Genomic DNA, 27047 nt, shown 5'->3' with positions numbered 1-27047 from the left:
AGGTGATGATGATGTTGCTGGTTGAGAACCTTTGTTCTAAGGGATCTTTCCTCATCTGCAAGGTGAGACATTACTGTCTCCAAGGCCCAACCTCACAAATTTGTTGAATAAAATCAGTATACACTTTGAACATGTAAGCTGTTTCATATTTGTCTTGTATTTCACTGCCAAGGATAGTATTTTTGAGTGACTGAATGCCTTGCCTATATTTCCTGAATAAAAAGACACCGTGTGAGTGTAAGCCTGTAATGATCAAATATCTAAGAATTCTTTATAAGTGGCATTCACTGAAGTGGCATGAATAAACAGAAATTTGAATACTGAAAAAGAGAGAGAATAACTGAGAAGTTATGTGGGCAATACTGTAAACATGGCCTTACCAGATGTTAAAATACTGAAATACTTCCATGCCAGATGGCAAATAGCTATGTCCAAGCCACACCCTGCGTACTGCACACCCACAAAGGCAACTAAAAGGAACCATCACCGCCCTGCTTGAGCTCCTGTACCAGTGTCTATTCTGATTGTTGTGTGTCTTGCCTCATTGGTAATTAAATGTTTTGATTATCACCCTTAGAAAGGGACGAGAGGATGGAATTGTTGCTAGCTCCTCACAGACATCTGCCCAAATCTTTCCAATACGAATCCTGGACTTAGCAGCCATGTTTGTTCTTCCTCTGTATCTTTAGTCCGTGTAAATGAATATAAGATGTTCCAAGAGAAATAGGGGAAAATGGAGAAAGGAGAAACATCAAAGAGGAAAAAGGATTTAGGATTATATGTCATTACAGAATAACTCCACTTGATCACTGTTAAAACCTGCTCTGAAAAATCAGTTCAGAAAGGCCTATCTAGATGGCTAAAGGAGAGAAGACACAGTAGTCCCAGTATGACTGGTCTATATGTGTCTCTCTGTTTAGCATTTTCCAAAGCTGCGTAAACTTGCGTTCTGCAGATGCTAAAAGTATTCCAAGTTGCCAAGTGGCATGACATAGTTCCATTGCCAGCAGCTCTGCCACCTTGGGCTGCTTAGGTCTACAGCCTTGATGATCTAAGTGGCCTTTGATGTTGCCAGGCATTGGACAGAAACAAGGATTTCATACTTTGGAGCAGGGTCAGCGCTGTCTCTATTTGTGCTCAGAAAAAGGGCATTTTCTCCACTATTTGAGCTAAAATTTCTTAGCTCCAAAACTGGGATTCACTAACCAAGAACTAAAAACTGGAAAATCAGGGAATAACAGAGTGTGAGCACTCTGGATTTCTTCACATGCTTTTCCCTGAATACTACAACCTGAGCTCATTCTTTCTGCATACTCGGAGTAATGATTAGGTAAAGAAAGCATGCTTAGAATTATAAAAATCCTTCCAGGAAATGTTTTTGGCAAAAAATACTCTTCCTTAGATAAAATTGAAATGGATAATGTATGAATAATACCATCTCAATTTATAAAATTTCAACCACATGAAAAGACATGTTTCTTGCTGAAATTCCTTCATCAGTTTCCATTAATAAATGGTGGTGCTCCTTGCATCTACCTTAACTGCAACTATAAAACACGAAGCGTAATGAATGAAGCACTTAGGAAACCATAATCCATTTTAAATTGGATATTATCAATTCAGCACAAAGAGTCAAAATGGTTACTTTCTCCCTTGTATTCATTAGAAAATATGGTAGAATGGAGAACTTGTGGGTTCTGCTTGAAGTTCAATTACACCTAAACATTGACCAATTAGTTTATAGCAGAAACTATTTATATCAATGACTATTTTCATAGTTATCATATTATTATTGTTATGATTGTTATTAGGAGAAACTTCCGTTTCTGAGTACAGCCACATGAAACCACCTTCGATAGGCCATTAGCAGTAAACTTGAGCTTCCATGCAAAAGGTAGCTTTCATTACATGCTGATAGAATATAAGTGCTTCCTTTCACATCACTGTATATGATGTTTCCAAATCACCATCAACATGACTTGAATTTTTTTTTTTTGCAGTCACAGAAGTTATAATGATTAGCACTATTCCCATTGTCTTAGCTTTCTATTGCTACAGAACAAATCACAAAGTTAGGAGCTTAAAACAACACTCATTTGTTAATTCACAGTCTTGTAGGCCAGAAGCTGGTCAGGCCTCAATTGTTGTTAATTCAGGGTCTCACAAAGCTGAAATCAAGACGTCAGCCATGCTGAGGGGTTTTCACCTAAACTTTTTCTCTTTTGGATTCACAAGTTAACAAAATTCATCTCCTTGTGGCTGTATGACAGGTTACAGTTCTCTTTCCAGATGTCAGACAAGAACCACTCAGCTGCTAGAGACTTTCCTCAGTTCCTTACCATGAGGTCCTGAACAGTTCCCAACATGGCTGCTTACTCTCTTCTAGGCCACCTGGAGCATGTCTCTCTACCACTTCACCGTCTTTTAGTTAAGTCCTCTAACTAGGTAAAGCACACCCATGATAATCTCCTTTTTGATATCCCAGCATATTCACAGGCTCTGCCCACACTCAGGGGGAGAGGCTATTCAGGGCGTGTACACCTAGGGATGGAAATCTTGTGAATGGAATTCTGCCTATCACAGCAACTGTCATGAAAATTTTGCTCAACAGAACTCCAGAGATTGGGCTAACCTCTTCCCCAGAGGCCACAGGGGCAAGGAAAGCAAGTGGTTGAGACACTCGAGGCACATCTCTTCTTGCATCTACTTCACACGCTGGACTTCCAAGCAGAGAATTTTCCTTTTAACAAATAATTATGTAGTAAATAAAGAGTTTGGGAAAAAAAAAAAACACATTTTGGACTAGATAAATCAACTGGAGACCATCCAGTCACCAAAATCTCTTCCAGCACTAACATTCCATGATTTCAAAAGAAATAAGTTCAAGTCAATCATAGAGCCTATAGGTGAGAATTTATGATAGAGTGAAAAGAACATTTAATTTTTAATCATAAATACTGGATTCAAGTTCTGCATATTCCAATTATTTATTCTGTAATTCTGGGACATCTATAGTATCATTATGCCCTTCAGTTTTCTGGACACAATGGTTATCTATTAAACAACTTGATTGGGGTAGGGAAGTCTTCATAGTAGTAATAATATAAATAAGAATTACATTTATATACTACTTTGTGTTACATTATATGTACTACTTCATTTGGTCCTTACAGTAATCCTGTAAGAAATGTGTTTTTATTATTACTGTAATGATTATCATCATTTCTAAATGTGGAAATTGAAGTGTACACTTCAGTAATAATAAAATATTAAAATAAAATATTTTATTATATATAATAATACAAACATATTTCTTACAGGATTACTGTAAGGACCAAATGAAGTAATGCATATAATGTAACACAAAGTAGTGTATAAATGTAATTCTTATTTATATTATTACTATTATGAAGACTTCCCTACCCCAATCAAGTTGTTTAATAGATAACCATTGTGTTTATCAGCTCAATACCTCTTGCTCTAGTGAATGTCTCTTCTCATTCATCATATATATTCTGTATCATTTGGGGTTCACATAAGCAACATACCATGTTGCTATGGAGCAGCAATAATTTGTGAGGACAGCAAATGCCTCTGGGGTCTACAGCTGTCAAAGGGTATTATGTAATTCTAATGTGAATGCATTTTACTGTAGGACCAATGGGACATCCAAACACATAGTATGAATATTTGTAATATTCTTGAGGATATATTTAAATGGATATCCTAAGAAGTTGTCAGAATCCCCAAACTCCCAAATTAATTTCCTGGCTGTGGTACAAGAGCTATTATGAGAGCAAAGACCAAGTAGAAGCCACTGAAGTAAATTTTAAAAGACATCTCTATCACTATTGAGCCATGCAGAGAAAATTAAACCCAAAGACCTAAAAGGATTCAAGGGCGATGATCCCTGTCACTTCTCCATTTAACACTCCACTTTGGGCTAGTGCAGAAGATCGATGTATTTTAAAGAATAAGAGTGAGTTTTTATAAAATTAATAAGGCAGTAATGATTATTATGGCTGCAGTTTCAGATAACGTTTGCTCACTGGATCAAATAAGTATAGCCTATTTCATCTAACATACAGGTTTCATTTGATAAATGTACTTTTCCCTCTATTCTGGTAAGACAAGAACCCCACTAGTAAACAATTTTTACCTGGCAGGGCCAGCAGCACAGCTTTGACATTCTGTCTTAAAGGAAATATCGAATTTCTCACACAATCTCACAATTCACTACTCTAGTCTACAATATTAAATACATATTGTTGACAGGTTCTAGAGGGCAGAAAGTGGCAGTCACCTCAGAGATTTATATAAAAAAATGTGTAGCAGAGATTGAGAAACAAATTCCATAGAAATACATGATCTTGACACCTTAGTAAAGTGCTTAAGGATCCACTGGTTCAGAGCATGTCAAGATTTTTTTCCATACCGAAAAATAAGTTGCTATATGTTGTATACCCAACCACTAAAAAGGAGTAGGAACATCTAATTAACTAATACGACTTTGGAGGTGACATTTATCACTGATTCATATGATTTTAAAAAGTTCCCAGTTTTAATAGAAGTCCAGGGCAAAGCAAACAAACAAAAAAGTTATTCAGGTTTCCCAAGATACAGTGCGAATTGTTCTATTTTCAGTATTTATGACAAGATAATCCCATGGTGTGTAAAGTGGCTGTGTAGATTGGGGAGTTATATGGAGACTGTGACAAATTCTAATAAAAAATCACAGCAAAACCTAAGTGTATTTAATAGTATAGTAAAAAGGGCAAGTACTTATAAACAAATAACCTTTTTTTATTTTTTAAGATAGTAGCTCCCAGCTTCCTACTGGTCTCTGATAGAACTGAATGCCTAATCAATGAACGCCAGATAGCCATGCAACTTGATATTCCATTCTTGCATCGAGTGCTATTGCATTAATTTTGCAATTATGTCAGGCAAATCCAGCGGCAGTCCACCTCCATTATTCAATGAAAATAATCTACATGGATCAGGTCTCAAAGGCACAAATTGTATAATCATTTTGTTTACAGGACCCAGCATGTATGCCTGCTCCTAACATATTTCAACTTCTCTCTCAATTGACACCTACGTGATCCTGGGAGTTCCTTTTTACTAAATAACTGCAAATGAAGATTCTATAGCCTGTCTTGCAGATGCATCTATAAGATATACAGGAACCACCCAGAATTGGACTGCAAAAGTGTTATAGCCCTATTCCAGAATGGAGTTATAAAACAATGAAGACTAGTCCAGAAGGTGGCTGCATTTAAGCACTATACACCATTTTCCAGAAGGAGGACAGCCCAAGGCTAGGATCTACACACCACTTTCTGAGTTGTCTGGTGAAGTAATTACAATAATAGAAGAAATAAATTGAAATATTGATAACCAGGAGGTTTGAAAGAAAAGTTGGGATAGATCTTTGGGAATGGGATCAGGATCTGAGGATATATGTATACCATAGGAATGCTCACCAGAAGATTCCCTGCAGAAGAGGTTCTCAATCACATGGACAGAATAACTCCTTCTGTACATGTCAGTATAGCGAAGTGCTATGGTGGCAGTAATTGAGGCTGTGCATGAAATCAACAACAGAAACTTAAGCTCTACAAGGCTATCTGAATATCAGCTCTGACGATTTCTTAACTTGTCACATAAGGACCCATCCCTGCTATGAAGCCTTGAAGGAAGACAGCTTCCTAATATATTTTATATTATGGCACACATAGTTAATGTTAAAATCAAGATGTTGAATATTTTAAAATTATATCTAATGACTACATAGTAGTCATGGATATAATTATGTCATATAATTATATCTAATGACTACAGAGTAGCTCCTCCCATAACTCTATGATACTGAGTTCTGCTGGTTTGGATGCTGGAGATCATGCAGAGAAAAGGGTGGGAATGTAAATTTGTTCAACCCCTATGGAAGACAGTATAGAGATTTCTCAAAGAACTAAAAATAAAATTACCATTTGACCCAGCAATCTCACCACTGGGTATCTACCCAAAGGAAAAGAAACAGTTTTATCAAGACGATACCTAAACTTGTACGTTTACTGCAGCACTATTCACAATAGCAAAGTCATGGAATCAAACTAGCTGTCTATCAGTGAACTAGATAAACAAAATGTGGTATATATACACCATGGCACACTATGCAGCCATAAAAATAATGAAATCATGTCCTTCACAGCAACATGGTTGTAACTGGAGGCTATTATCCTAAGTGAAACAATGCAGAAACAGAAAATCAAATACCACCTATTCTCACTTATATGTGGGAGCTAATCAATGGGTATATATGATATGGAAACAATAGACTCTGGAAACTACAAAAGTGGGGAGGGTAGGAGGAAAGCAAGGGTTGCAAAACTAATGGTTAGGTACTATGTTCACTATTGGAATGATGAGTTCACTAGAAACCCAAACCTCAGCATTATGCACTATACCCATGTAACAAACCTGCATATGTACCCCCTGAATTTATAATAAATAAGCACATAAATAAAAAATTTAAAAAGAATATCCTGTGAATAGAAAGATTCTCCTGTTTCAAGAAGAAATGCTTTTTTTTTCTTCTTAGTATTTTTATTTACTGCTGGTGACATCTTCCACATTCCAGAATAAATGACAGCAGTTCACTTCTGGGATGGTTAAGTACTTCCTCTCCAACCAATCCTCTTGTAGATAACTATAAATACTAAATAAAATAGAAAAAAAACAGCTTTCTGAAGTCATTGGAGAGTGAACAAATGCAGGGAGAAGCTAGAGAGGAGCTGTCACTTGGAAGAATGAAACGACACATGGGTGAGTTTTCTGATTGCATGGCTTTTCTTTCTGAGGGTAAGTCTATATGAGTGGCTGAAATATGAATGAGAACCTGGTTTTTACTGGCATAAAGAACCAAAGTACTGAGTTTGGGCATCACATACTTAAAAGTTTGGGGTTGGGTAAGTGCAGTGGTCCTGGAAAACAGAAAGTCATAGAAGGTGACTTCCATATTCTGCAAATGCACTTTCCAACAACCTCTGGCTGACCCCTAACTATATGTGTTTGAGGCGGACTCTAAGCAGCCCAGCTAAGGCTAAAAGGAATGCAGAGAGGTTACAGTTTACAATCTGATACCAGTCACATTGTCGGTCTAAAACAAACAAGTAAAACAAAACAAAAAGCACACTATCTAGAGGACTACCACATAATGCAACATCTCTACAATATATCATTCAAAATGTTCAAGAAACAATTCAAAATTAGATACATAAAGAAACTTTTAAAATGTGATCCAGAATCAAGAGAAAAGAGAATTAACTGAGAGTGAATCTGAGATGAATCAGATGTTAGAATTAGGATGCAAAATTATAAAATTCTTCAATGATATAAAGAAAAATATAACGAATGAGCAAGTAGAAAAGCTCAACGGACAATTAAAAATAACTAAAAAATACAATACTAAATACTAATAATACAATAAATATATATATATATATTAAAAATCAAGTGGACAAGTTTAACATCAATTGAAAGTGACACATAAGGGTCAGTGAACTGGGAGATCAATAAACAGAAAATATCCAAAAAGAAGAAAGAGAAAACAGTTTGAAAATCATAAACAGAGTTTCAGTTATCTGTGTAGCAATACCCAAAGGTATGACATACATATAACTGGACTCTGAGAGTATAGAACAAGAAAGAATTACGAGAAAAAGTATTTGAAATGATTATGGCCATTTTCAAAATCTGCTTGAAGACATACATTTACAAATTCAAAAAGTTCAGTGAATTTCAAACAGGACAAAAAGAAATAAAACCACACATGGGCAGTTTTCAGTCACATTGTTAAAACCACAGATAACAGAAGATCTTGAAAGGAGTTAGAGAAAAATAACATACTACTTATGGGAGAATAATGATATGAGTTATCCTTGACTTTTCATCAAAAACAATGAAGGCCAGAAGACAGTAGAAAAATGTCACCAAAGTGCTAAAAGAAACCAAAACCTTAAAAACTGTCAAATTTGAATTCAAAATCTATTGAAAACTACTTTCAAAAAGGTAGATCACATAAAAACATTTTCAGATAAATAAAAATTATGATATAAAGCAGAACTACACCACAAAAATTACTACAGAAAGTTATTTGGGCTGAAGGAAAATGATACCAGATAAAATCAGATGTCCAGGAAACAATATTGAGCATCGAAAAGACCAATATGTGGGTAAATATAAAATATTATTTTCTATTCAATTTCTTTAAAATATATATGTTTAAAGCAAAAAATATATGGTGGGATTTATAACATATGTACAGGTAACATATGTTGTAACTATAGCATAAAGAAAAGTGGGGCCGGGTGTGGTGGCTCACGCCTGTAATCCCAGCACTTTGGGAGGCCGAGGTGGGCGGATCATGAGATCAGGAGATCGAGACCATCCTGGCTAACATGGTGAAACCCCATCTCTACTAAAAATACAAGAAAAAAAAAAAAATTAGCCGGGCTTGGTGGAGGGCACCTGTAGTCCCAGCTACTCCTACAGGCTGAGGCAGGAGAATGGCGTGAACCCGGGAGGCGGAGATTGCAATGAGCCGAGATCGTGCCACTGCACTCCAGCCTGGGCGACAGAGTAAGACTCTGTCTCAAAAAAAAAAAAAAAAAGAAAAGGGGGTGAGTCAATGAACCTATGTGATTACAAAGTTTTCACATTTTACATGAATTGGTACAATATTAACTCTAAGGACACTTGAAAATTCAAAGATATTTATTATAGTACCTCAGTGGCCATTAAAAAAATAAATTATTAGAGGTGAAAAGCTGGTAGAGAAGTTAAAATGGAATTACATAAAATATTCAATTAATTCAAAAGGAGGTAATAAATATGATACACAGGGACGAAGAGCATGTAGGACAAACAGACAATAAACTGTGAAACATTTGACCTACCTCCAACCATATCAATAATTACATTAAGTGAAATGCTCTCTCCAAAAGGCAGAGATTATAAGAATGAATAATAATAATAAAAAAGCTAGCTAGACCAAACTATATGCTACAATACAGATAGGTTGAAAGTAAACATGTGGAAAAAGAGATAGCATGTATAAAGCAAGCATAAGATAGCTGAGTGACTGTATTACTATCAGACAAAGCAGGCCTCAAGAAAAACAGTTACACTTTGGAATTTCCTAATTAGTTAAAAACATTAATTGAGTACTATACTCACTACCTGGGTGATGGGTTCCATCCTACCCTAAACCTCAGCATCATGCAATATACCCATGTAACAAACCTGCATATGTACTACCTGAATCTAAAATAAAAGTTGGGAAAAATTAATTATAAAATAAATAATGTGGGTATTCCAAATTTATTAGGAAGACATAAAAATCAATGACTTTTTTACTTTTAATTACACTCAAACTTCATTGAGCTAAGTGATTTCCATGTATTTTTTTCAGGCGTGTTAAGAAATCTATAACCTAAAGTTAGAGAAGATAACATTTCTGATTTCCAGCCATCATCTATATGGGTATATACTTGCTATGGAGTTATACCACAAAGCCAATAAGTTTTCATACAGAATTTCCTTGAAAAGCTTCCATACTCGGGAGATCTCACTCTTGGTAAACTCTTTAAAATGCATCAGTACCAACTGAATCATTTCCTAAAATCAGTAACCAAAATTTTCTTTCACTTTTTTCTTTCCTGTTTTTTTCTTTCCATCCAAATTTATGTTTGTGTGTATGTGTATGGATGCACATATTCAGGGCATGTGTTTATATATATACACTCTTATTTTTAAAAGCACATTTCATCCATCTGTGTCACTCTAGCAATACTGAAGTTAAATTGCCTAGCCAAAAATATTGGCAAACAACATTTTGCAAAAACACATTAAGCAACACAAAGCAAGGAATCTGTGTTCCTTCTCTCTCTTTTTTTTAAGTAACTATACAATCAGTGCAATAAGGGAGAATCATATCTAAATCATATCTAATTTTTTTTCCAAATCTGTTTTTAAATTTTACATTAAATTTAAGGGATGGGGGAAGAGAGAAAGAGAGAGAGAGAGAGAGAGAGAGACTGAACAACACTGATGAGTCTCGGGGAAAGCAACCAGACAAACACACAGAGCACCATTACAACATTTTCATGAGCTAGACATAAACTAAATAGTAGATAACTTTTCCAACATTCTACATCTATTGAGTGTAAAGCTAGGATTTAAATCCAGGTGGTCCTACTCAAGGGCCTGCTCTTTAAGCCCACTGAACTATTCCATCAAAAATAATCAAGGCTTTAACACACTGTGATGTTTTTAAGGGTTCATAAGAAAGTAGATTCTCACCATGGTAAACTTGCATTTTTTTAAGCAGTCTTACTCACTGACCTTCCTATTTTAAAAATAAGGTAACATAAAAACACAATAATTGAAAGTTCATTTACAAAAATAAAAGCTCTTTTCAATAGCTAAGACTATCCAAAATCTCAAAAACCTATTCTTTATCTGTTGGCTGTTAAAGGAGTTTTAGAAAAAGAAAGCTAACAAATTTCTCAAGGTTAGTAGACATTATCAAAGCAAATCACTGATTAGAATTTGTTTTTTACATTCTGAGTCTACTCCCTTTAGAGAACTAAATCTGTTAGCTGATGCAATTAGATAGCTAAAATTCATGCTTTTTGTATGAACATTTCACTTATTCTTCACAACAATGAAGAGAAGCAGGTATATCCTGTTATCAGTCACATTTTACAAACCATGAAACAGATGTCCACTGAGATTTGGTCTCTCTCCAAAGCCATATGACCCATAACTGTCAGAATACAGATGTTCTTAAGCTTGTGATCTAAACCCCATACTCGATCAACTATGCTAGCTGTCTCTTACCTTTATCTTAAATAATCACAAAAATTCTTAAATGGTAAATATCTTTCACAGATAATGATACGCCAAACCAGGTACTATTCAACTGCCAGTTCTTGTGTTGAATTTCCTAATTAAAAGGTGTCAAGCTACCTAGTGACTGACACCTTTGGGGAAGGGAGTCAGCTTGGAGGTGCATATTGGGGCTATCCTGAGTGAGCCTTATCTCACTCTAGATATGGGGCACAAGGTTAATTAGCAAATAGAGGCATCTAAAGTTTTGGGGTAAACTTGCTGTATTGAATACAGTACTATCAAAATTTTCTCTTCAAAATTGACTTGAATGAGGTGCCTAAGGCAACATAAGTGGTGCTGGTCAAAAGACAAAGGGATCAGTCTCTTCCTAGTTGATTAAAATGCTCAGACTCAAAGAATGCCATTTATTGTTGTTCCCCAGTATATAACTAACAAAAGACCAAAAAAAATTTCTGCAAGTTCCTAAAGAGTGCTATTTAGCAACATTAGACACTAAAGAAGTAGTTTTCTGAGATCAAAGTATAAGAGCATAAATCCAGGTAATTACCAAGTAATTACTAGCAGCCAATGTCTGTCTTATTTGTCAGTGAGATGGTAAGAATGACTGAAAACAAGACTACTTTGTAAAGAGGAGAATATTAAAAACTCTTCCACTAGCATAGGGTAAAAATAGGGATTCTTCTCAACCATGAATGCTGATATGACAAATCCTGTTGCTGTCATGCCATGTGACAGACACAACCACAAGGCTTGGACCCCAGCCCACTGATCATGCCACGCAAAAGGCTGGTGCTCCCAAACCTCAGGCCATCATCTGGCAGCATGGGGTTGGGGCCAGTATTCTACCAGGTCATACCCCTATTGTGTTTTGGTCTATGATAGGCCAGGAGAGGAACTGGTACTTCACTAATCATGCAGTTTAAAAGTACCACTGCCCGTATATTGAGGCCCCTCTTCCAAAGTCTGTCATCAAGACCTACTAGAGTTATGTGTGCTTCCCTACAATGCAATGTGCCAACAAAGGGGCCATGTCCCTACCCCGCTGCTGCTTTCTCAATGCGTTTTCTCCAGTGTGCCCCAGTAGCTCGTGCATGTGCTGCTTAGCAATTACCCTTGTGAGCCTTATCTTACAGTTTCAATTTCTGGACTATGAACATTAGAAAAAATAAATAAATGTCTTTTCTGTTCAAGTCCTAGCATTTGGGGGAGCTCTTTGTTGTAGCAGTTTAACTTCATTCCAATCAATTCACAGGCTATACTCTGTCAGCATTCTCCAAGACCACCCATAGATTTGATGACTCCTTAGGAGGATTCACAGGACTCAGCACATAGTCCTGTTCATGGTTAGGATTCATTACAGTGAAAGGACACACAGAAAAACCCGCAAAGGGAAAAGTCACAAAGGGTGAAGTTCAGAGGAAGGCCAGCACAAGCTTCCAAGAGTCCTCTCCCAGTGGCGTCACACAGAACACACCTAATTCCTCTAGCAACGAGTTTGACAAAACATGTGAAATGTTGTCTACTGGGAAATCTCATTAAAGACTCAGTGCCTGAGGTTTTGTTGGGGGCTGGTCACGTAGGCATCCTCGGCCTAGCACAAACCAGAATTCCAGATTCCCAGAAAAAATTAGGTGTTCAGTATCACCCACACTGTTTGCACAGTTTTGGCACAGCAAGCCACCCTTATCAGTTCTAGGAATGCGAATCCTTCTAAATTCCAGTTTTTAATATGCCAGCCAATGACCAACCTTGCAAGGAGGCCTTTCCAAGGATAACAGCCTCAGGATTGTTATGTTAATTCTTTACCGCACCTGTATCCTAACTAATATTTTATATAAATCCAGCAAAAATAAAAAAGAAAATTCAGAAGAATAATCTGTTTCAAAATTTGTGAATGACCACCCCTCAGGAATGACAGAGAGGAAAGAAATTAGTGGTGGGGCTTTAACCGTATCTGTAACATTTGAAACATTTAAAACAAACATGGAAAAATATTGATAGCTGCTTAATTGTATGATATACACGTGTCTATAATTTTATTTTTGTTCATTTGTATAACTTTGAAATGTTTCATTTAAATTAAAAGATGAAAAAACAAAAAAATTAAAATCATACAAACAGGAAACTCTCCCTCATGAAAGTATATCATTAATAACACGTAGAAACGACTACGCAGTGGAGGAACAGCTGCGAAGCAACTCAAATGTGCCAACGTTGAGAGAAAATTTTGTAAGGTCCACCAGAGTATGTCACAAATTAAGTGACTTTAAAAAAAATCTCCTGAAAAATATTTTGGAGCTATAAAGGTAATGGGTACCATAACAGAGGAAACCTGGGTTTATATCAATGTTTAATAGCCATCAACCAGTCAATCAATCAATCACAAATGCTCCACACACACCACTCTAACAATAAAACCAGTTATTTATGTATTCTAGAAGAATAAGTACAAAATAATGAGAGATGAAATTGCATACAACTCCAATTTACAATAGTTGTTTAGCTTACAATTCACTTATATTTTTCTAATGATAAGGAGAGAGAGGGAAAAGAATAGATTCATGTGTAAACACACACATGGGCCTGCAAGAATGAGAGACAGAAACGAGTGGAGAAGAGGGCAGGAAAAGGAGAGGTGAAGCAGAACTGGGAAGAAATAGCATGAATACAAATGAGAGAAAATCTATTTCTAGTTTCCAGCACTAATTCAGGTATTTTCAAATCTCAAGTGTACTAGATGGGCAAATATCTTTAAACTATGTTTAAATGAGTAGGAAGCAGTAGAAGAGTTATAGAATAATCAGAACTCTATAGTACTAATTTGAGAAGGATGGCATAAGAATTACATTACAAAAGATTAACCATATTAACCAACTTTTAAAAAGTCTCTGGGATTTTTCATGACTACTTTTAGTTAAAATAATAATAAGTACATTTATTTATGATGACGGTGCCAATGATGCTATTCTAAGTACTTTATCTTATTAATTCTCAAAAGAACCCAGTGAGGAAGACACTGTTTTTCCCCATTTTACATGTGTGAAAACTGAGGCACAGAAAGTTAAAATAAATTGTCTTAGATAGAGCCTGAATTCACTCAGGCAGACTACATCCAAAGCTTTTATTTTTAACTTTACTCATTTTGACACTTCATTTCCTATTATCTCATACTTTATGAAAACATAATATTCAACTAAAAATAACTACATTTCCTATACTGATTACTCATGACTTTGGCAAAGCAAATGTTATTATACAGGAAGGAGAAAAAGGGTATGTTTCTCCTGTGAATTAAGATAGAAGGCTTCAGCAGCATTTCTCCCACACCAGTATTCCAAAGCACAGCAAAAACACCTGTCTGGGAAAGCGCTTCATTTCCTAAGCTGTTCTATAAATACCTGAAAGCTATTTTAAAAACAAAAATAAAACATAAACTGTTCCTGAAAACTTCCATGCCTTTCTAACTTCCCAATGGTGACTCCTTTTTCCTAGGTTCCTAGAAAAAATTAAAAGAAAAAAAAACTGGCTAAACTTTTTTTTAAAGCTTCTTTTATATTCTGGGAAATGAAAAATGATTATGAGCTTACTATGAGCTAACAACCCTAGATAATTGTACTGATGGATTTATAAGACCCCAAACAAGGAAAATGATCTTCCCACTGCAGTCTGCACATTGGTCCACATCTGTGATACTATGTTTAGTTATGAGTAACATCACTGAAATGGGGCATTAGAAATAAAGGGCCAGGTTAGAGGGAAGAAAGGGTAGTTAGAGGGAAGAAAGAATAAAGGGTAGTTAGAGGGAAGAAAATCCATCTTTTTGTTTAATTTGTGTATATTGTATATTACGTGTATATTTTCACTTCTAAAATACTAAACATATTTACTTTGTGTATATTGTCTCTGTTCCGTTGCTTAAATTGGTATTAGCCAACCCAAGCTACAGGGTTGAGGGATGGAGAAGAACAGGAGGAAAAGGAGAGTGTTTTTGGCAAAAGAAATGGCATTCCCAAAGGCCCACACTGAAGATAAAGCTTAGCAGTCCAGGAACTGAAATTTCAGAGCAGCTGGGTGTAGACAGTGAAAGAAATTGGTAAATGAAAGCCCTTGTGAGTCAAGACAAGAAGGGCTGGATGGGAGGTCAGGGGAGTCATGAGAGGCCATTGAAACATTTTAAGCAGGGACCAAATCTCTGTGACTACAGTTGGATAATAAACTTTATTTGCACCATTTGAAATTGTTAATATTCAACTGTTTTAGACCTACAAAAATGGCAGCTACGCATCATTTAACTTCATTAAAACCTTCCTGAAAGGAAGCAGGACTAGAAAACCAGGGAAGTGTTCAATAGTGAAGGTTAAAAAAAAAACCCACAATATGGTTTCAGTGAAAATATTGAAAATATTGTTATTGGAGCAGAGTAACATGATGACAACCTGTCAAGGCTATTACAGACGCAATACTTCTGCAGGAAAAAAAAATTAAGAAGATAACCTACAATCTGATTTTAAGATCCTGAAAACCTCTAGAAAACACAATAACAAATTCTAACCACCCCACCCTATTTTTACAATTTAAAAAATGCTGTACTTTTACTCTTTCACTTGAAAAAATATGTATGTTCCAGGTGCGTGGCCCTATGCTGAGCACATGAGTATAAAGATGTTTCAAGGATCTTAAAACCTAGTATTTCCATCTGGATAGTGGCTGCAAGTACAACAGAGAAGTGACCCTTTAGACCTCACTGTTAATGGCAGAATGAGGACCAGAACTCATAGTCCCTGACTCCTGGAGACTGGGGCCCTTCCCACTGTACCATCCTGCTGATATTTCATAGGCTTCACCTGAGATAGGCAGTTGTGTCTCTTAGCCTACACATTCCATCTCGAAACAAGAGGAAGGGCAAGCATACATAATTAATCATAGCACTGTAACTTTCCACAGCCTTTATATTTCTATATCTATTTTCTCCATGTATAGCCTTGTCCATCACCACCCTATCCCATCACAAACTTCCTACATATTTAAAAAAAATCCACTCCCTTAATCCAAAGTAGTGGGAATATTATATGCATACATCATAGCAGTATTTTGCACTTGAAATCCATTGCTTCAAAGCATCTTGATAATTTTTCTTGTCTCTGCCTGACCCTAAATTGCACTAGGGTAAGATGCTAGCTAGGTTTAAGGCACACAACTAGTTTTCTTCAAGAACAGTTCTTTTCAGAAGAGGAAAAGAATAGAAGAGAAGCCAAGGGGATAGAGGAATATAAATTTTTTCACTGACTTCTTTGCCTAAAACCAATTTTTTTTCACTTTTATTTTTACTCTAAGTTAATTCAAAGATAATTGGAAATAGCTGACTTTCAGTTTTAGGAGGAACTAGAAAAGAAATGTTGATGTACTCTTTGTCTTCAAAAGAGTATGAGTAAAAAAAATTCTTCTACCCATCAGTTTTTTTTGTTTTGTTTTGTTTTGTTTTGTTTTGTTTTGTTTTTCTGAGACGGAGTCTCACCCTGTTGCCCAGGCTGGAGTGCAATGGCGCAATTTCAGCTCACTGCAACCTCTGCCTCCCAGGTTCAAATGATTCTCCTGCCTCAGCCTCCCGACTAGCTGGGATTACAGGCGCCTGCCACCATACTCAGCTAAGTTTTGTATTTTTAGTAGAGGTGGGGTTTCACCATGTTGGTCAGGCTGGTCTCGAACTCCTGACCTCATGATCCGCCCACCTCGGCCGCCCAGAGTGCTGGGATTACAGGCGTCAGCCACCGCGCCTGGCCTCCATCAGATATTTTGCAACAGAAATATTAGTTTCCATCTCCTTCCTTCTTATAATCTAGATACGTTAGATTAGGATTGGTGTCTGCTGTGGGATACTATATAGACTTGGAACCAGAATAGATAAGATAACTTGGACTAAAATGCCCACTACTTCTCTCAGACTAATGCATTTCCTCTTTGTTGTTTTAATTTTTTTTCAAATATGTAAGTAATAAATGAATACATAATTGAATTTTAAAATTCATGCAATAAAAGATGAGCAAAAGTCTTCCCTTAGCATCCCACCTCCCAATTACTATCCCATTCGCAAAGGAAGTCAGTATCTGTGCTATCACTGTCACCAATTTTGTCATTAAAATCAAGAGCTAAATCTTGTTACCCTCAAACGTAATATTTTGACATATAATGATAACATACATAATCCTTTCCACATACAGAATACTTAAGTAAAGTCACAACCAGGAAAATAAAAAGGATGTAGAGATCACTTATATCATTTTATTAATAAGATAGTATATACTTACTTTTAAATGCATGTAATGTCTGCTGGATTAATGAACTGATGATCCAGGCTAGGAAAGAAGGTTAAGAACAACAGCTCTTCAGCATCTATAACTAGATTAAATTATCAGCGCAAACCATGTATTGAATTTCTGGAATTTGTTTTATTAAGAAACTAAATTTGAAAACAAGTTGTACTCATACAAAGGACAGTAGAAGATTAAAAGTAAACTTTCTAAACAGTCTATATCTGGATGTAAATACCAGCTCACTCTTTTCTTTTTCCACACTGATTTTCCCACAGGAAGGAACAGATTAAAGGGTGGATTACTTCAAGCACTATAAAGGTCTGTAGACTGACCCCACTCTTAGAGGGAGCTCTTTCAGAGGAATAATGCTATAAAGAACAGTGAAAGCCCAAAAAAACCCACAGCTGAGCCCTTCAGAGGGCCCCATTCACAGCCACCATTGACTGCCCTGGCCTCTCTGAGGGGATTCAATATAATTCACTGCCCACCAGAATACTGAATTCACAACAGAGAGGAAAAGAAAAGTGATGGTGCTGCTTTGCATCTGTTTAAATTTTTACAGAAATGTTAAGGGGGTTAATCTTCTACAAGTCCAGTCATGTGCTTTCACAAAGGACCAAGAACTGAGTCGCAAAGCCCGCCATGACTCAACAGGAAGCGCTTTGTGTCTTCCTTTCTACACCATGTCTGACAAAGAAGCTGTCTTCAGTTCATGGGCCTCTGTCTCTTGCGTGAATTCTGAAGTCAGTGAAGCAACAATGATGTCATTGCTTCTGAAGACCACGGTTGGCTGAGATAATGAAGATCTCTTCACCCACAACATTGCCATTTCTGCAACATACATTTCCTACCCTTTCAAATACAAAAGTATTCTACCCATTGAGGGGGGTGATGTATGTTTATTTTTTGCATTATTCAGAAGAAGTCATACTGAAGCATGTTTCCCTCTCACCAAAACATCTTCTAAAACTGAACTAGTAAATACTACTACACTAAAATAGTTGATTCATACACTTGAAAGGAAACCAAAAGGTACGCTTTTGAAATTAGATGTTATTCAATTAATATTCTGATACTAAATGTCCAGTATTTTCGTAGGCAACATATGGTATGACATGAATAAAATCCATTTCTCACCCTTTTAGTCTCCAACATATATGCACATTTGGCTTTTTTTTTTTTTTTTTTTTTTTTGAGATGGCATTTCACTCTTGTTGCCCAGACTGAGTGCAGTGGCGCGATCTTGACTCACTGCAACCTCCGCCTCCTGGGTGCAAGCTATTCTCCTCCCTCAGCCTCTGGAGTAGCTAGGATTACAGGCATGCGCCACTACACCTGGCTAATTTTTGTATTTTTAGTAGCGACGGGGTTTCACCATGTTGATCAGGCTGGTCTCAAACTCCTGACCTCAGGTGATCCACCTGCCTCGGCCTCCCAAAGTGCTGAGATTACAGGTGGGAGCCACCGTGCCCAGCTACACATATGGCAAAAGCAAATTAGATTATCTAAAGAATATCAAATGGTTTAAAGGCAGTTATTTCCACAAATTTTAAAAATGATAGACTCCTTTGAAAACAACTCAAATATGGACATATTCAACTCATATATCCATACATGCAGTCTAGCACGTATAAGGACAAAAAAAAGGCAAGTTTAAAAATTAAGTGTTTAGGCAATTCAAAGTTCAGTAGAACCAAAATAATGAGTGTATACTGGGCAGTGGCATCACTTATGTATAATGAGATAAAATAGATAAACTATGGAAGTACAAGGCAACGGAGGACAAATATAAAAAATTTATATTTTATCCAATAGGGAGTTGGGAACCACTAGACATTTTTAGATTAATAAATGACATAAAGTATTTCAGTTTACAACGATGACTACATCTTCAATCAAAAGCAGCAATCTCCAAAGCAGAGATTGCAAACACATACGAAAACATTCACTGGAATATGGGGAAAAAGAATTTCTATAGTTCTCTTTATTACAGTCTTCAAAATTTATAGCTCCATGAAAGTTCTATAATACATAGGATGCATGTTCCATAATGTATAAATGATAGTAGTATATTTGTATGTGTGTGTGTGCATATAAACACGCACATGCTGTGGATACACGGTCCACAACATTTGGTAACCTTCTATCTCAAAATGGAATAGAGGGAGATAGGTTTAGAAGCAGCAAAACAGTTCAGGATGCTGCTGCAGTATTTGAAACAAAAATTATTAGGCTCTGAACAAAAGTGGAAACAACAGAGCGTGGGCCGTTTTCTTGAGAGCTATCTGGATGTAAAACCACCTGGATAAGGGATGTGAAAATCAGGGAGTTAACTGGGTGGATGTTGGTGTCATTTACTAAAACTGGAATAGAAGAGGAAAGGATAAAGAAGGAGTAGTCCAGGAACTGGTGGAGGGTTAGAAACAAACGCAATGCTAGCCAGTCTGAGTCACAGCTATCTGTGGAGGACCTTAAAGAGAGGTAAGGTAAGGAAAAAGCAAATGTATCAGCACAGTTTTCTCATCAAAGATTTTGTTATTTATTTTGCAAGTAAATCAGATAGGAGAAGCTAAAAAACAGATTTCAATGAATTAAGAATTAAAAACATGAAGTAACATAATAACATGGTATATGACAAAGTATGAAAATCAATATAACTTATAAGAACTATAAAATATTAGGAAAAAAACTTTCAGAGAAAAAAGAAATGATGACACCCACACTGGAGAATGAACACTAAGTGGAGTCGAAAAGAAGACACTGCAGATGCAGAAGGGAATATGAGTAAATTTACAGAAAGAACAAGCAGGGGAGACGATGAGGAAGCCTAGCTAACTGCATCCCACACTACATCAGAGCAGGCATCATATGCTCTCTTTTCCTTCCATAAAGACGGATACATGACATTACTTTTAAAGCACATCATGTTGGGGTATTTAAAACTATGATTTAATGACTTAAGAAACAAATTTTAAATATTATGCTTTCTGGATTTACAAAAGTACTAAGTAATATATATAAAACAAAGAACCCTTATTTCTGCTCCATTTCCGAATCTTATACTCAGAGATTGGGTAGGAGTCAGGGGATAGCCTAAGGAATGCTGTTGCGCTTTTATTTTAAAATTTCCAAAATTAAAAATGAAATGGTCATAATGATCATGAACAGCCTCAAGTTAAAGCAGCCCCATAAAAATGTCTGCCCTGATTCTTAAAATGGGCTCAGACAAATCCACTCCTTCTTTTTCACATTGGAGTTGACACATCTCATGACCTCATCACCTCTCACCTGGATTAGTACTCCAGGGAAAAACACTCCAAGCTCTTTTCCCTGCCTCTACTCTCTCATTCTCTCTATACTCCACGAGTGTATTCTGTATTCCACATGAATGGAAGACAGATTTTCTAAAATACATATTACAGTACATAACTTCTGTGAGTATATTTTTTTAAACTTGTAAAAAATGGTTCTTCATAATCTGGCATTAACTGTTCTTACCTGAGACAAATATAAGAAAAGTATATCGGCGGGGCGCAGTGGCTCATGCTGTAATCCTAGCACTTTGGGAGGCCGAGGTGGGTGGATCATGTGAGGTCATGAGTTTGAGACCAGCCTGGCCAACATGGTGAAACCCGTCTCTACCAAAAATACAAAAAATTAGCAAGGTGCTATGGTGGGCGTTTGTAATCCCAGCTACTCAGGAAGCTAAGGCAGGAGAATCGCTTGAACCAGGGAGGTGGAGGTTGCAGTGAGCTGAGATTGTGCCACTGCATTCCAGCCTGGGCAACAGGGTGAGACTCTATCACACACACACACACACACACAAAAAAAAAAAAAAAAAAAAAAGAAAAGTATATCAAAAGTATATCAACTATAGTTTTGGCTGGGGTAAGACAGGAAAAGGGGAGAGGAAAACAGGATAGAAATTGTGAGCTGACTCCCCATCTTGTGTAGGGCACCATATAATTAACAGCATCCTGAGACACGCAGAAGTTTAGTTTTATAGATGCGACAGTGATCTCTAAAGAGGCTTCCTAAAGTTCTGCAAGTGACAGAGCTGATAATTGCAGAGCTCTGATTTGAAGACATGTCTTTCTGATCACAAAACCTATACTAGAGAAGACCATGGATATTCAGTGAACATACCTGAAGCTACAAAAAGAGCATCCCTTGTAAACTATGTAGGATACAACTGAATGTAAAAAAAAAAAAAAAAAAAAAAAAATCACTACTACATTGCAGGAGAAGAAGGAGACCCAAAACAACCAATCCAAGATAGTAAGGGGTAAGGAGCCTACACTGAGGGTATCAGGAGACAAAAGAAAATTTAAAGAAACAATCTCCTATGAAGTGTCATCATGAAGAGGACCAGTAAAATAAGTTCTGAGAACAACAATCTGTTGAAATTTTTAGGTCTCTGTGGAAAACTATTTCTATAAATTGTTGAGGATGAGAGCATTGTTGAGGGGGAGCTGGATAACAGATGAAGGGTGCAAAACGAAAAATGTTCTTTAGAGAAATGTGGTAACAATGTTGATAAAATAAAAGTATCTGCCAGGCGTGGTGGCTCACTTCTGTAATCCCAGCACTTTGGCAGGCCGAGGCAGGTGGATCACCTGAGGTCAGGGGTTCAAGACTAGCCTGGCCAACATGGAGAAACCCCGTCTCTACTAAAAATACAAAAAAAAAAAAAAAATAGCTGGGCATAGTAACGCATGCCTGTAATCCCAGCTACTTGGGAGGCTGAGACAGGAGAATTGCTTGAACCTGGGAAGCAGAGGTTGCAGTGAGCCGAGATCATGCCACTGCACTCCAGCCTGGGTGACAGAGCGAGACTCGGTCTAAAATACATACATACATACATACATAAAAGTATCTACAAAGGATGAAAGGACCCAAATTCCAACCAGATATTTATGAAGACAAAGGACACTTATATCATCTTGAAGACTCATGCACATCTTCATGAAAGTTCATAAGATGAAAACAAAAGAGAAACGTGTGACACCAGTGACTAAGTAAGCAAGTTCTACATCCTAAATCTGGAGGACCCCACAAACTACCTCTTCTGTGCTATGCATCCCACTCCTGAGTCCCATTCAACCCCCACCCTCCAACAGTAAAAAGAATACAGCCCAGGGACTTCATTACACAGTCTGGGTTTGATAACCAGACATCTAAGGTGATAAGTGCAATTTCAGATTACCTTCCTTGTAATTTTCATCTACAAATTACAGAGAATCTTTGACAGTACAGGACTTCTTCTATGTCACATTAGCTGTTCTACTTCATTTTTCACCTTCCCAAAAAACTTTAGTTGAGAGCTTTTTTGTTCAGTTTTAAAAGTACTTGCAAAACTTTCACTTTATTATCTAATTAAAAATGTGGAGAAAATGTTTAAGTTATTTTTCTGGCCAGGTGTGAGCCATCAGAATCTGAGCACTTTGTGAGGCTTTGATGGGAGGACTGCTTGAGACCAGGAGTTTGAGACCAGCCTGGGCAACATAGTGAGACCTCATCTCTACAAAAAAAGTAAAAGAAATTAGCTGAGTGTGGTGGTGCACACCTGTAGTTCCAGTTACTGGGGAGGCTAAGGTGAGAGGATTGCTTAAATCCAGGAATTTGAGGTTGCAGTGAGCTATGATTATGCCACCGTACTCTAGCCTGGGCAATAGAACAAGACTTTTCTCTGAAAAAAAAATTATTTTTCTCAGCAAGGTTCTTAACATTTCTGAGTATCATAATCACTCATCATTCATTTGTTCAATCAGTATTCATTGAAGACCTACCCTGTGCTAGGTACTGTGCTAGACCCCTGAGTAAGCAATGTTGAACAAAAAGGAAAAATTGGGGTAATTCCACCTATTTTATGTAATTCTTGGGAGACTCAAATGAAATAAGTTTTTGGGAGGAACTTAGAAAACTGTAAAGAAGATATATATATATATTTGTGTATATATATGTATATATATTTGTGTATATATGTATATATATATTTGTGCATATATATGTATATATATTTGTGTATATATGTATATATAGTGTATATATATACACACGGTGTGCGTATACGTGTGTATATATACACACGGTGTGCGTATACGTGTGTATATATACACACGGTGTGCGTATACGTGTGTATATATACACACGGTGTGCGTATACGTGTGTATATATACACACGGTGTGTGTATTTATATGTATTGGACATATATAGGTATATATTGGACATATATATATATAGGACACATATATAGGACACATATATACATATATGTGTGTGTATGTATATATATGTATACACATGTGTATGTATATATATACATATATATGTATATATATGTATTGGACAGTGTGGGTCTAGGATTTGCACCATGGTGTGTGTGTATATATATATATATATATATATACTGTCCAATACAGGGGCCATTAGTCATATGCAACTATATAAATTTGAATGAATTAAAATTAAATAAAAATAAAAGTTCAGTTCATCAGTTACACTAGTCACATCTCAATAGCTACATATGACCAGTGGCTACCATACTGGACAGCACTAATTTAGAACACTTCCATCATCATGTAAATCCTATTGGACAGCAGTTTCCTAAAAGCCGGGAGTAGAAACATGAAACAGAACATCTGAATGACACCAGGGTTGAGCAGTAAGTGATACTATGTGAAAATATGCTACAGGCTGGGCACGGTGGCTCACACCTGTAACCCCAGCACTTTGGGAGGCTGAGGTGGGTGGATCACCTGAGGTCTGGAGTTCAAGACCAGCCTGGCCAACACAGTGAAACCCCGTCTCTACTAAAAATACAAAAATTAGCCGGGCATGGTGGCAGGCTCCTGTAATCCCAGCTGCTTGGGAGGCTGAGGTAGGAGAATCGCTTGAACCTGGGGGACAGAGGTTGCAGTGGGCTGAGATCGTGCCACTGCACTTCAGCCTGGGCAACAGAGAGATACTCCGTCTCAAAAAAAAAAAAAAGAAAGAAAATATGCTATAAACCACATGCTCAAAGAAAGATGGCTGATAATCTTTATAAGATTATAAAACCATCACAAAGGAAAGATGTAGTTGTGATTTAAAAGAAAAGTCAGAGCTAACTTATTGACAGCTTAGTAAGTATAAGAAACTAAAGCTAATTGCTTTAAGTCAATTTTAGATTTAATGCAAAGAACAATGCTTGAAGTAAGCATTGTTATTTTCTCTGCCTTGTAGATGAGGAATCTTAAGCACTGATAGGTTAAGTAACTTGACCAAGGTTACAAAACTATTTAATGGTAAGCCCTTGAAATAAACTCTACTAAAAGAAAAGAAATATTTATGTAACAATAATATCTAAGACACTGAATCAATCTCATTGAATTAGTCATTATGAAAACAGCATCAAGGTAATATATCACTATATGCCTTTTTTACTTTCCGTGATTGTTATTGATAATAATATTTTCACCATACTATCACTATTAGTTAGTTCTCTAAACTTTGTCTTCTTTCCTTGTCTTCTTTCCTCAGGAATGGCCTCCTTCCTCCCAGTCATTGTATCTCAAATCAAAACCCAAGCATCTTTGAACATTCACATGAAGTCCCTAAAACACTTGAGCCTTCACTGTTATCTCTAAAGTCACACAACATATATTTTCTAGATCATTCACTATAATGCTAATTGCATAATGATTTGGTTTTAATACCAATCTTTACTGAAGTATGCTATACCATTTGATGAAAGAGCATATATTGAGCATCTGATAAATAAATGATAATAATAACATATCTTGCATCAAGAATACCCTAGGTGTTCATCCAAAATTTATCATTTGTAATTTAATATTGTCTTCACAGTTTTTGAAGGCATAAAATATAAACACCCAGTTTATCTCTAATAAATGCTTTAGTTTTCTCATGAATTAGCTGAAACATGTTAGCTCTTTTTTCCTTTCTGTAATATAGGAAATAATAAAGATTATTAAAAAGATATATGTTAGATAGTCTTGTGTCAAAAAAGTCCATGCTTAGATTCATTATTTCTTTAGTATTATAAAGACCCAGAATGAAGGTCTAATCTCAAAAGTAGCTGAAGAGATCAGATTCAAATGTCTGAATCTGTTTTTACAGAATATCCTTGGCAAAGTTTACTCTAAGAAATGTAACACAGTTGGACTGTCTTCCTTTGGCTATAAAACATCTTTCATAGGAATGTCCATTAATGTCTGGGAGTTAGTGTCGGGGGAGTGTCCAAAGGGGGTTGAACAGAAAATGTGCAGGATCCCATCTCAATGCAAAGTGTTCTTACATTAATCAAAATATATTTACGGAAATAGTTGCTTATACCTAGGTCTTATATTTTAGTCCCTATACCTGGAAATACCAGGGGGTATTCCCAAAGGACTGAACACTGAGCACTTACGGTTTCTCATCCTCATTTGTTTATTAGTTTCTCTGTTGTATAACACAGTCAACGTATTCTTTAAGCTTTAGTCACTGGAACTGGGTACCTAAAGTAAGAAACTGCCATCATGTTTGGTCTTAATTTTTCCTTTGTTTTTGCCAAGAATTTAAGAAGACTAAAACAGATGATCTCTCTATTTGTACTGAGTGAGGCCTGGACATGGTACTTCTGTCACTTTTCTATCTCTGGATAAAAAGTTAGAAAAATCTGCAAAAGTAAGTATATGGCTTCATGGTGACCACATTAATACTATCTACTCTCTGATGTGCATAGATAACCCTAAGCAGTTTTAACAGTATCAGAAATAAAGTATAATGTTTCTATATTCATGAAGAAAATTTGATTCCTTTTTACTCACACATAAAATTCTGTGGAATTTGGGATAAAACTCAATATCCACAGATATTAGATAGAAAAAAAAATAAGAGTCAAGTAGCATTAAGATCCCAAATTTGGATATACAGACATCAGAAAACTGAAAATTCCAAGGTTCTCCTAGTTACTCACGATGTCAAAGCTGTATTTGTGAAAAATCATGTGGTAAAGTGTGCTTGAGTTATGCAGAAGAATTTATTTTTTCTAACATTAATTTTATTCTTAACACTAGTTTTTGCTATTTTGCATTTGACATTTTATCATTCCTCATCCCAACTTGGAGATAAAAAAAAAATTTTTAAACAAAAATCTCCTAACAAGAGTCCTTTCAACAACCCTTGAACACATACGTTTTCTGCAACTGTAACAATTTGAAACTACAAAAACGTCGACCACATAAATATTAGAACTTGCATAATGGGGATAATTTTGGAAAATATTTCTCCCTGACTTTGTGTGTAGATAACCTACTTAATAATCAGCCCTCAGAAACGGCTGGGAGGCTTTGAGTCAATGGAGAGAAAAGGGAAGGGATGGAGAATATTACATACTAGAATTCTTGCATCAAGAATAAAAAAGAAACAAATAAATAGAAAGACATCCCATGTTCATGCATTGGAAAAGTTATTGTTAAAACGTCCATAATGCTTAAAATACCCAATATAATCTACAGATTCTATGCAATCCCCATTAAGATTCCAGTGGCATTTTTTATGGACATAGAAAAAACAATTACAAAATTCCTACGAAACCACAGAGGACCCTTGGTAGCCAAAATAATCTTTACAACAAAGAACAAAGCTGGAAGCATCATACTATGGGACTTCAAAATCTATAACCAAGCAACCATGACCAAATCAATATAGTATTGGCATAAAAACAGACAGACTAATGGAACAGAATAGACAGCCCAGAAATAAATCCACGCATATATGGTCAAATGGTCCTCCACAAAAATACACAATGGGGAAAGGAGAGTCTCCTCAAT

At 36.3% G+C, this 27047-nt stretch overlaps 1 protein-coding gene and 1 long non-coding RNA gene across 2 annotated transcripts in view; one reads left to right on the top strand and one right to left on the bottom strand.

The window, feature by feature from the left end:
* The window catches only part of ADAMTS3 (ADAM metallopeptidase with thrombospondin type 1 motif 3), a 284019-nt gene that overhangs the window by 104489 nt on the left and 152483 nt on the right, over positions 1-27047 (bottom strand). The window lies entirely within an intron of this gene.
* The window catches only part of LOC134731638 (uncharacterized), a 37545-nt gene that overhangs the window by 6530 nt on the left and 3968 nt on the right, over positions 1-27047 (top strand). Inside the window, exon 2 of the long non-coding RNA XR_010114078.1 lies at positions 25788-25899. This is a non-coding gene — a long non-coding RNA (uncharacterized lncRNA). The remainder of the gene's footprint in view (positions 1-25787; positions 25900-27047) is intronic.

This window comes from Symphalangus syndactylus, chromosome 10 (genome assembly GCF_028878055.3).
Source record: "Symphalangus syndactylus isolate Jambi chromosome 10, NHGRI_mSymSyn1-v2.1_pri, whole genome shotgun sequence".
In the NCBI taxonomy this organism is placed as follows: Eukaryota; Metazoa; Chordata; class Mammalia; order Primates; family Hylobatidae; genus Symphalangus; species Symphalangus syndactylus.
This window is presented reverse-complemented; position numbering and strand designations above follow the sequence as displayed.